This window comes from Macaca fascicularis, chromosome 1, assembly GCF_037993035.2.
Source record: "Macaca fascicularis isolate 582-1 chromosome 1, T2T-MFA8v1.1".
NCBI classification, from domain to species: Eukaryota; Metazoa; Chordata; class Mammalia; order Primates; family Cercopithecidae; genus Macaca; species Macaca fascicularis.
This window is the reverse complement of record NC_088375.1, coordinates 184,495,137-184,505,441: the sequence shown is the minus strand read 5'-3', so window position 1 is coordinate 184,505,441 and position 10,305 is coordinate 184,495,137.

The following is a 10,305-nucleotide window of genomic DNA, read 5'->3' as shown; positions in this document are numbered from 1 at the left end:
CCTGTGCCCCCATTGTATCTAGGAAGTAACCAACTAGCTTTTGATTTTACATGCTCATAGGCTGAAGGGACTTGCCTTGTCTCAGATGAGACTTTGAACTATGGACTTTTGAGTTAATGCTGAAATGAGTTAAGACTTTCGAGGGCTGTTGGGAAGGCATGATTGGTCTTGAAATGTGAGGATATGAGACTTAGGGGGCCCAGGGATAGAATGATATGGTTTGGCTGTATCCCCACCTAAATCTCATCTTGAATTGTAGCTCCCATAATCCCCACGTGTCGTGGGAGGGAGCTAGTGGGAGGTAATTAAATCATGGAGGTGAGTTTTTCCTGTGCTGTTCTCATGATAGTGACTAAGTCTCCCATGATCTGATGGTTTTATAAAGGGCAGTCCTTCTACACATGCTTTCCTGCTTGCTGCCATGTAAGACATGCCTTTGTTCCTCCTTTGCCTTCTGCCATGATTGTGAGACCTCCCCAGCAATGTTGAACTGTGAGTTTGTTAAACCTCTTTTTCTTTCTAAATTAGCCAGTCTCAGGTATGCCTTTATTAGCAGCATGAGAACAGACTAATACACTGAACCTCATCCCTCACACTTAAGCAGCTTCCAAGCACTGTGACCTTGAGAAGCAGTATAATGTGGGGTTGAGGACATGGACTCTGGAGCTCGTCTTCCTGAGTTCAAATCCTGACTGATTCCACCACTTACTAGGTATATAACCTTGAATATGTTTCTACAGCCCTCTGGGCATGTGTCTTTGGGTTATTGTGAGAACTAATCTAGTTATATATCAAGCACTTAGAACAATGCTTGGCATATGGCTAGAGTTCTATGTGTTATGCATTGATTACTATTATTTTAGTGGTTGCTTCTACTTCTAAGTATCTCATGAATGAACTCCATTCCTTGTACTGCTGCCCCAGTTCAGGCAATCACCATTCCTCCCCATATGCAGCAATAGCCTTCACCTCAGTGGCCTCCCTGTCTTCTGTTGGGTCCTCTCCTATTCCACTCTGGCCCCAAAATGCTCTTTCTGATTCATAAATCTAGCACACCACTTTCCTGCTTCAAACCTCTCTGTGGCTGGTTATCCATAGTACCCAGGCCCAGCATGATTCAGCCCTTTTCTGCCCCTCACAGCCTCAGCATTTGCTACAAATTTTTTTGCCCTCCATGTATCAGTGGCATGAGCCTTTCTCAGTTTCCCCCAATGGCTTTTGCATATTCTGCTCCCTCTGCCTGGGCCACCATCCCCAACTCCTTCAGCAAACCAGTTCTACTGCTTCCTTCAAGCCTTAGCTGGGTAATTATGTCTTGTAAGGTGTCTTGCTTGACTCTCCAGGCAGAATTAGAAGCCCCATTTATCTGTTCTCACAGCTCTTGTGCCTCCTTGACATAGCTCTGACACAAGAATGCCATCTTTGCTGTCACATATCTGCCTCCCCAGACTGTGAGTCCCTCCAGGGCAGACCCTGGGCCTGACCCATCTGTGTAGATACTCAGTAAACTCATGTGAAATGGGATTGAATTGGAACCAGCCCAATATTGCATTTTAAGAGCCAGAAAGCAGAATAAAGTGGTTGAATCCAACTTCTCCAGGAGTGGCTCATGCGTGGGCAAGGGGAGCATGAGATGTTCTTTTCTCACACCATCCTCTTCCTGCTGCCAACCCCCTCCTAGCCGCGTGAGTCTCGTGAGCCGACTCCAGAACGGATGAGCTTGGCAGCAACTGCCTGGCTGTGTGCCCACCACCCGTGGGTGCCCAGGAAACATGCTGAAAGGAGCTGAGCACCACCCAAGCAGTCCTGCCCTCTGACTCCTACCATAGGACATTGGAGACAGGAGTAGGTGGAGGACAGAAGGGGAGTCACCTGAACCTACAATATTTCTAGGCCTCAGTCTTCTCCTCTACTAAATGGATTCAATAATCCTGCCTTAATGGTTGCAATGGGGAATTAAAGAGATCACAGATGTGGGCACATAGTGGTCCCAGACTTGCATGGGGCCTATACGCCCTTTGTTTTAGCCAATTTCTCCCATTTTGAACATATGTATTTACCCAATACCTGTACTCCCTTCACATCTGTGAGGTAACTAACTTGCTTTTGATTTTACAGGCTCACAGGCAGAAGGGACTTGCCTTGTCTTAGATGAGACTTTGGATTGTGGACTTTTAAGTTAATGCTGAAATGAGTTAAGATTTTGGGGGACTGTTGGGAAGGCATGATTGGTTGAACCCTGTTAACCATTCTGCTTGAACCCTGTTAACTTTCTCATAATCAGCAGGGAAACTGAGGTGAAGAGAGTGAGGAAAATTACAACTTTGGGTAGGATACTACTTCTATGCAGCATAGGTGAAAGGTGCTCTGTAAATGTACAATATCTTCTAAGGATCTGATTCATTTTTTAAAGCCTTCACAGGTGGGGAACCTGGGCACAGATTTGTAGTGGTAAGGAGTCAGAGACGAGCAGTTCAGGAAACAAAGGATTATATATGGAAAAAAAGTGAAGTGAAATACACCACTGCCAATGGTATCTAACGTTTACAGAGAGTACTTATTATGGACAGGGACTGTGTTAAGTGCTTTATATGTATAATCTCAATTAAGCCTCACAATAGCTCTATGAGTAAGGTATTATTATTATTTCCATTTTACAGATGAGAAAACTAAGTCAGAGGGAGTTAAGTAATTTCCCCAAGGACCCATTAAAGCAGAGCCAGGATTTGAACCCAATGGCACCTGATTCTCAAGCCCCTGCTCTTTCCATCCTATGCTAGATGTGGTCAATTGATCTTTCATGTACCATCATGGCTGGAGACCAGAGAACTACATTTTTCAGACTCCCATTCCAGCTGGGTTCCAGTCTGCTCTGCAGCTGAGGGACACACATGGGCCATCAGAAGGCAGGAAGAAAATAGAAGCCATTGTTGGCTTCTGTCATCTGTGGGAGTGTGGACTCTTGGATTCCAGGAGCTGCACTGACATCAGCTCTAGGAGTGTGTCTCTTCAGCGGTGCAGTCTCCACTGTCTCCCTTTTACTTCTTCAGACCTGGGATCAGTCATGGCTTCCCTATAATAACTAATCTCTAAGGAGCACCCCCTTTCCCCTTTTGCTCTCCAGTCCATCAATTGCTTTGTAACCAAGTCTTCTGCTTGAAATGCCCAGAGGGATTTGCTTCACTGCAAAGTGGAACTGGTTGACATGATGTTACTCTTTCTGCTCCTTCAGCTAGAGGGAATACCCAGTTATAGGATCAAGGTGTCAGCCAAGCAGGCTGAGGGCAAGGCTGACCTCCTCTGTAGGACACTGGAGATCTATCAGGAAAACTGCAGCAAGCATCTACTGGGCCACCACCAAGAAAGGAGGGTATGGATCAGAGAGTTCCCAGCAGGCATTCAACATGCCAGGTTCAGGCTGTGAGCCTAATTCCAGAACCCACCCACTATTGAGGCTAAGCCCAAAGCCATCCTGCCAGCCTAAGGATGGCTCAGAGCCTGGGCAATGCAGGAGAGCCTTGGGGCTGGCAGCTGAGCAGGCTAGCAGGTGAGGACCAGCAGAGTGTCTTCTCTCTGCCACTACTGCCCCTGGGAACCCATAGGTGTTGACTGGTCTCTTCATTTGGGAACTTGACTGAAAATAAGCTTTGGGAAATTGATACATCTGGGAGCCCTCTGACCCATATTCCTTACCAGCTAGTTCTGTGAGTCATTTGGTTCCCCGAACCTGAGCCTCGGTCTCCTTATGTATAAAATGGGGGCTGTCATGCCTACTGCACAAGTGTGAGGATTAAATGAGATAATGTATGCAAAGTACTTAACTCAGCTCCTGGCTGGTTGCAGATGCTTAATAAATAAGTCTCCATTCCCCCCTTCTTAAAAACAAGCTCCGTTGTTTAGGTATTTACGACATCCTATATATGTGTCTCTCAAGCTCCATGATAAGGTCTGAGAAAATAGACATATCTTAGCCTTCTTTGCCTCGCTTAGAGCATCTAGTTTTTTAAAAAAAATAATAATATGCCTTTAATAATAAATTAAAACCTTCACATTCATAAAAACTAAAAAGAGACAGATGGAGAAAGAGAAATGAAGCTTCTCTATTCAGCCTGAATATTTTGCATCAAGAAAGTCTAAAACCTTAAAATCTGCTCAATTTATTTCAGTATAATTCATTCTTCTTTCCTTATCGCTCTCCTTTCTTCCTTCCCTTTCTTCCACAGATATTTATTTTCAAGGCCTGAAAATGCGAAGATAAACAAGTAGAGTCCTCACCCCGAGGAGCTCAGATTCTAATGGGAGAGACATCATGTCAACAGAGGATGACAACCCACCAGTACAGACACAGAGCATGGATCTACACTCCCGTAGCACAGATCGGTGCCATGACAGAGGGAAGCACAGTGGTGTGGAGGCCACAGAGGAAACCTGAGGAGCCGGGGAGGCTTCCTGGGAGAAATTACTCATGTGCTATGTCATAATAGAAGAGTGGAAAGAAGCAGCATGAAGGGGCAGGAGTGGGATGCAGTAAAGGAGCACAGACACAGAACCGGGCAAGCCAAGTTCAGAGCCCTCCCAGCTGTGTGACCTGGTGTGACTCATGTCCCCCCTTTTGTAAGGCAGAATAATAATACCTGCTGAACAAGGTGGTCACAGGTTCAATGGCAATATAGAAAGTACCTGGTGTAAAAGAGGTGTCAAGGAAATCAGGTGCCTCCCACCACCACCGTGACAACGGCCTTTCCTGAAGGACAAAGGAGCTCAAAGTTAGAAGTATGGGGGACTAAAATCTCTCTCTCCTCTTTTTTAGAGCAGTTTACTTAGGTTTATAGAAAAAATGAGCAGAAATCACATATTTCACATATATCCTTGCCCCATCTCTACAATTTCCCCTGTTACTTATTTTTTTTATACTTTAAGTTCTAGGGTACATGTGCAGAACGTGCAGGTCTGTTACATATGTATACATGTGCCATGTTGGTGTGCTGCACCCATTAACTCATCATTTACATTAGGTATATCTCCTAATGCTATACGTGCCCCCTCCCTCCACCCTATGACAGGCCCCAGTGTGTGATGTTCCCCACCCTGTGTCCAGGTGTTCTCATTGTTCAATTCCCACCTATGACTGAGAACATGCTGTGTTTGGTTTTATGTCCTTGTGATAGTTTGCTCAGAATGATGGTTTCCAGCTTCATCCAGGTCCCTACAAAGGACACGAACTCATCCTTTTTTATGGCTGCATAGTATCCATGGTGTATATGTGCCATATTTTCTTAATCCAGTCTATCATTGATGGACATTTGGGTTGGTTCCAAGTCTTTGCTATTGTGAAGAGTGCCACAATAAACATACTTGTGAATGTGTCTTTATAGCAGCATGATTTATAATATTTTAGGTATATACCCAGTAATGGGGTGGTTGGGTCAAATGGTATTTCTCGTTCTAGATCCTTGAGGAATCGCCACACCGTCTTCCACAATGGTTGAACTAGTTTACAGTCCCACCAACAGTGTAAAAGTGTTCCTATTTCTCCACATCCTCTCCAGCACCTGTTGTTTCCTGACTTTTTAATGATCGCCATTCTAACTGGTGTGAGATGGTATCTCATTGTGGTGGTTTTTTTTTTTTTTTTTTTTTTTTGAGACGGAGTCTCACTCTGTCGCCCAGGCTGGAGTGCAGTGGCCGGATCTCAGCTCACTGCAAGCTCCGCCTCCCGGGTTTACGCCATTCTCCTGCCTCAGCCTGCGGAGTAGCTGGGACTACAGGCGCCCGCCACCTCGCCCGGCTAGTTTTTTGTATTTTTTTAGTAGAGACGGGGTTTCACCGTGTTAGCCAGGATGGTCTCGATCTCCTGACCTCGTGATCCGCCTGTCTCGGCCTCCCAAAGTGCTGGGATTACAGGCTTGAGCCACCGCGCCCGGCCCTCATTGTGGTTTTGATTTGCATTTCTCTGATGGCCAGTGATGATGAGCAGTTTTTCATGTGTCTGTTGGGCACGTAAATGTCTTCTTTTGAGAAATGTCTGTTCATATCCTTTGCCCACTTTTTGATGGGGTTGTTTGTTTTTTTTTTTTTTTTTTCTTGTAAACTTGTTTAAGTTCTTTGTAGATTCTGGATATTAGCCCTTTTGTCAGATGGGTAGATTGTAAAAATTTTCTCCCATTCTGTAGGTTGCCTCTTCATTCTAGTGGTAGTTTCTTTTGCAGTGCATAAGCTCTTTACTTTAACTAGATCCGATTTTTCAATTTTGGCTTTTGTTGCCATTGCTTTTGGTGTTTTAGGCATGAAGTCCTTGCCCATGCCTATGACCTGAATGGTATTGCCTAGGTTTTCTTCTAGGGTTTTTATGGTTTTAGGTCTAACAATTAAGCATTTAATCTATCTTGAATTAATTTTTGTGTAAGGTGTAAGGAAGGGATCCAGTTTCAGCTTTCTACTTATGGCGAGCTAGTTTTCCCAGCACCATTTATTAAATAGGGAATCCTTTCCCCATTTCTTGTTTTTGTCAGGTTTTTGAAAGATCATATGGTTGTAGATGCGTGGTATTATTTCTGAGGGCTCTGTTCTGTTCCATTGGTCTATATCTCTGTTTTGGTACCAGTACCATGCTGTTTTTGGTTACTGTAGTTTTGTAGTATAGTTTGAAGTCAGGTAGCGTGATGCCTACAACTTTGTTCTTTTGGTTTAGGATTGTCTCGCAATGCGGGCTCTTTTTTGGTTCCATATGAACTTTAAAGTAGTTTTTTCCAATTCTGTGAAGAAAGTCATCAGTAGCTTGATGAGGATGGCATTGAATCTAGAAATTACCTTAGGCAGTATGGCCATTTTCATGATATTGATTCTTCCTATCCATGAGCATGGAATATTCTTCCATTTGTTTGTGTCCTCTTTTATTTTGTTGAGCAGTGGTTTGTAGTTCTCCCTGAAAAGGTCCTTCACATCCCTTGTAAATTGGATTCCTAGGTATTTTATTCTCCTTGAAGCAATTGTGAATGGGAGTTCACTCATGATTTGGCTCTCTGTTTGTCTGTTATTGGTGTATAGGAACGCTTGTGATTTTTGCACATGGATTTTGTATCCTGAGACTTTGCTGAAGTTGCTTATCAGTTTAAGGAGATTTTGGGCTGAGGTGATGGGGTTTTCTAATTATACAATCATATCATCTGCAAACAGGGACAATTTGACTTCCTCTTTTCCTAATTGAATACCCTTTATTTCTTTCTCCTTCCTGATTGCCCTGGCCAGAACTTCCAACACTATGTTGAATAGGAGTGGTGAGAGAGGGCATACATGTCTTGTGCCAGTTTTCAAAGGGAATGCTTCCAGTTTTTGCCCATTCAGTACGATATTGGTTGTGGTTTTGTCATAAACAGCTCTTATTACTTTGAGATACGTCCCATCAATACCTAGTTTATTGATAGTTTTTAGCATGAAGGGCGGTTGAATTTTGTCGAAGGTCTTTTCTGCATCTATTGAGACAATCATGTGGTTTTTGTCTTTGGTTCTGTTTATATGACGGATTACGTTTATTGATTTGCATATGCTGCACCAGCCTTGCATCCCAGGGATGAAGCCAACTTGATTGTGGTGGATAAGCTTTTTGATGTGCTGCTGGATTCGGTTTGCCAGTATTTTATTGAGGATTTTTGCATTGATGTTCATCAGGGATATTGGTCTAAAATTCTCTTTTTTAGTTTGTCTCTGCCAGGCTTTGGTGTCAGGATGACGCTGGCCTCATAAAATGAGTTAGGAAGGATTCCCTCTCTTTCTATTGATTGGAATAGTTTCAGAAGGAATGGTACCAGCTCCTCTTTGTACCTCTGGTAGAATTTGGCTGTGAATCCATCTGGTCCTGGACTTTTTTTGGTTGGTAAGCTATTAATTATTGCCTCAATTTCAGAGTCTTTTATTGGTCTACTCAGGGATTCAACTTCTTCCTGGTTTAGTCTTGGGAGGGTATATTTGTCCAGGAATTTTTCCATTTCTTCTAGATTTTCTAGTTTATTTGCGTAGAGGTGTTTATAGTATTCTCTGATGGTAGTTTGTATTTCTGTGGGATCGGTGGTGATATCCCCTTATCATTTTTTATTGCATCTAATTGTTTCTTCTCTCTTTCCCTATTATTAGCCTCATGTATGAGTGTGGCACATTTGTTATAATTGGTAAACTGCCTGTTGAAGATGCTTAGCTGGCTGCAGCATGTGAAACAGCTCCCTCCTTCCCCAACTAGATCTCCTTTCTGAGCAGGGCTTATTGCTAATTACAACATTTTAAAAACAGCGAATAATGAAGAATCCAGTCCCCTGCTCCCACCCCAACACACACATCCCTGAGGTTAGGACCACCCAGAACACAAGCAGTCCAGGAGACTTACCAGATTTCGGTGAGCCCCTCTCAGTTCACATCGTCTCTGCTCTTTTAGATTTGAGACACCACGACACAAGAAGAAACCATCCCTGACTTTCTTTTTCCCTTTTCAAACTGAACAAGTTCCTGAACTTGTCAAACATAAATGCAAAATTATGAAAAACAATTGTAAGTGAAAACTCTAGTTATTAAAATGTATGGAGACTAATTATTGATCTGATGATACGCTGAATAAAAAGAAAAAGACATGCTTGGATAAATAGAAATCTTTTAAAGTCATTAATATACATGTGTTTATTTTTCATCATCTACACTGGAAGCTGCAGCAGGGCTGTATTGTCTAACAAATTAAAAGGGGTGACAATGCCATGTTCAGCCCTATGTGTGATGTCTCTCCACTCAGACTTACTCATTTCTGCCAAATTAAAACAAGCCCCCCGACCCCTGCCCGGCAGGTTACAGGAATGTGTAATGCAAATACAAATGCCATTAGGAAGATCTCACCTTTGGGCAGCTGCTGGGAGAGCCTGCACACTGGCTTAAAGCAGTTTCAGCACAGACAGGAAACTGCCAGGAAATTGCTGCCCCCAAATGAGGTGCTATCAAAAGGGGAGCTCTTCCAGGCATGGTTGTACCCTGGTTCTCTTCCTAGTAGGGTGATCCTTCCCACTTGTCTCTGCCTCAATTTTCCCCAGGGGCAGTCCTGAGTCCTGCACCACTGGCCCACAACCCCATTTCAGAATGATCACCTTGGTCCTGAGCCTTGGTTTTTACAGGCATATTGGCCTGGCCAGCTGACTTCTGACTACACATTCTTCAGATTTCTGCAGAAAACCTGGGCCCAGGGTCTTGGCCTCAGAGTGTGTTTGGAACAAGTTTGAGTATCTCTGCTCATGTGCAATTCCCATCGTGCTATGCCACATGGCCAATCCTTCCAGTCTGTGTGGCCTCCTTCAGGAAGTCTTCCTGGAGAGCCCCCTACCGCCTCTGGTGCCTCCAGTTACGATTACGCCTTCGGATGTCCATCTCTCCCACCTGCAAGTGAGCACCTGGAAGGCAGGGTGTAAGTTGCACCCAGCTCTGAGCCCCAGGGCTCAACACAAGGCCCAGTCCTGGAAAATGGATGCAGTAGTTAACATTTATTCTGGACCAGGCCCTGGGCTAACCAATTCACAAACACAATCTCATTTAACCTCACAGTATTTCATAAGGTGGGAAGAAACATCATATAGTTTTACAGATGAGAAAATGTAAGCTCAGAGAAGTCAAGTGCCCTACCCAGAATCACACAGTGAATGAGTGGCGAATCCTGATGAGACTCCTTGTCTGTCTTCCTTAGAGCTTTAGCCACTCCAGAGCCTCAACCTTAACGACTGCTCCTTAGGGGAAAGAAAGGAGGGGGAAAAGAGGAGAAATTGCCTCACTTGTCCCTCTCAGCTCTGACTGGGGGGTAGGGATATCAGTTAGCATCCAAATGGGTGAAACCCCGTCTCTACTAAAAATACAAAAAAAAAAATTAGCCAGGTGTGGTGGCGGGTGCCTGTAGGCCCAGCTATGTGGGAGGCTGAGGCAGGGGAATGTCATGAACCCAGGAGGCGGAGCTTGCAGTGAGCTGAGATCATGCCACTGCACTCCAGCCTGGGCGACAGAGTGAGACTCCATCTCAAAAAAAAAAAAAAAAAAAAAACCGACAACAGCCTTACTAGGGCAGGAGGAAGATGAGCTGGTGGTGGAACAGAGAGAAGAGGCACTTTTATGATCTGTTCACTTGCTGAATGAGGGAATGCCAAGGGAGACAGATGGATCAATAGGTAGATAGCGGTGCTGTTGACAGAAATGTGAACTTTGAATCATCACCCTATCATCAGCATCACAGATACAGAGCGATAACTTCATGCCAGGCACTGTAGTACTATTCATACATTGTCCCATTCA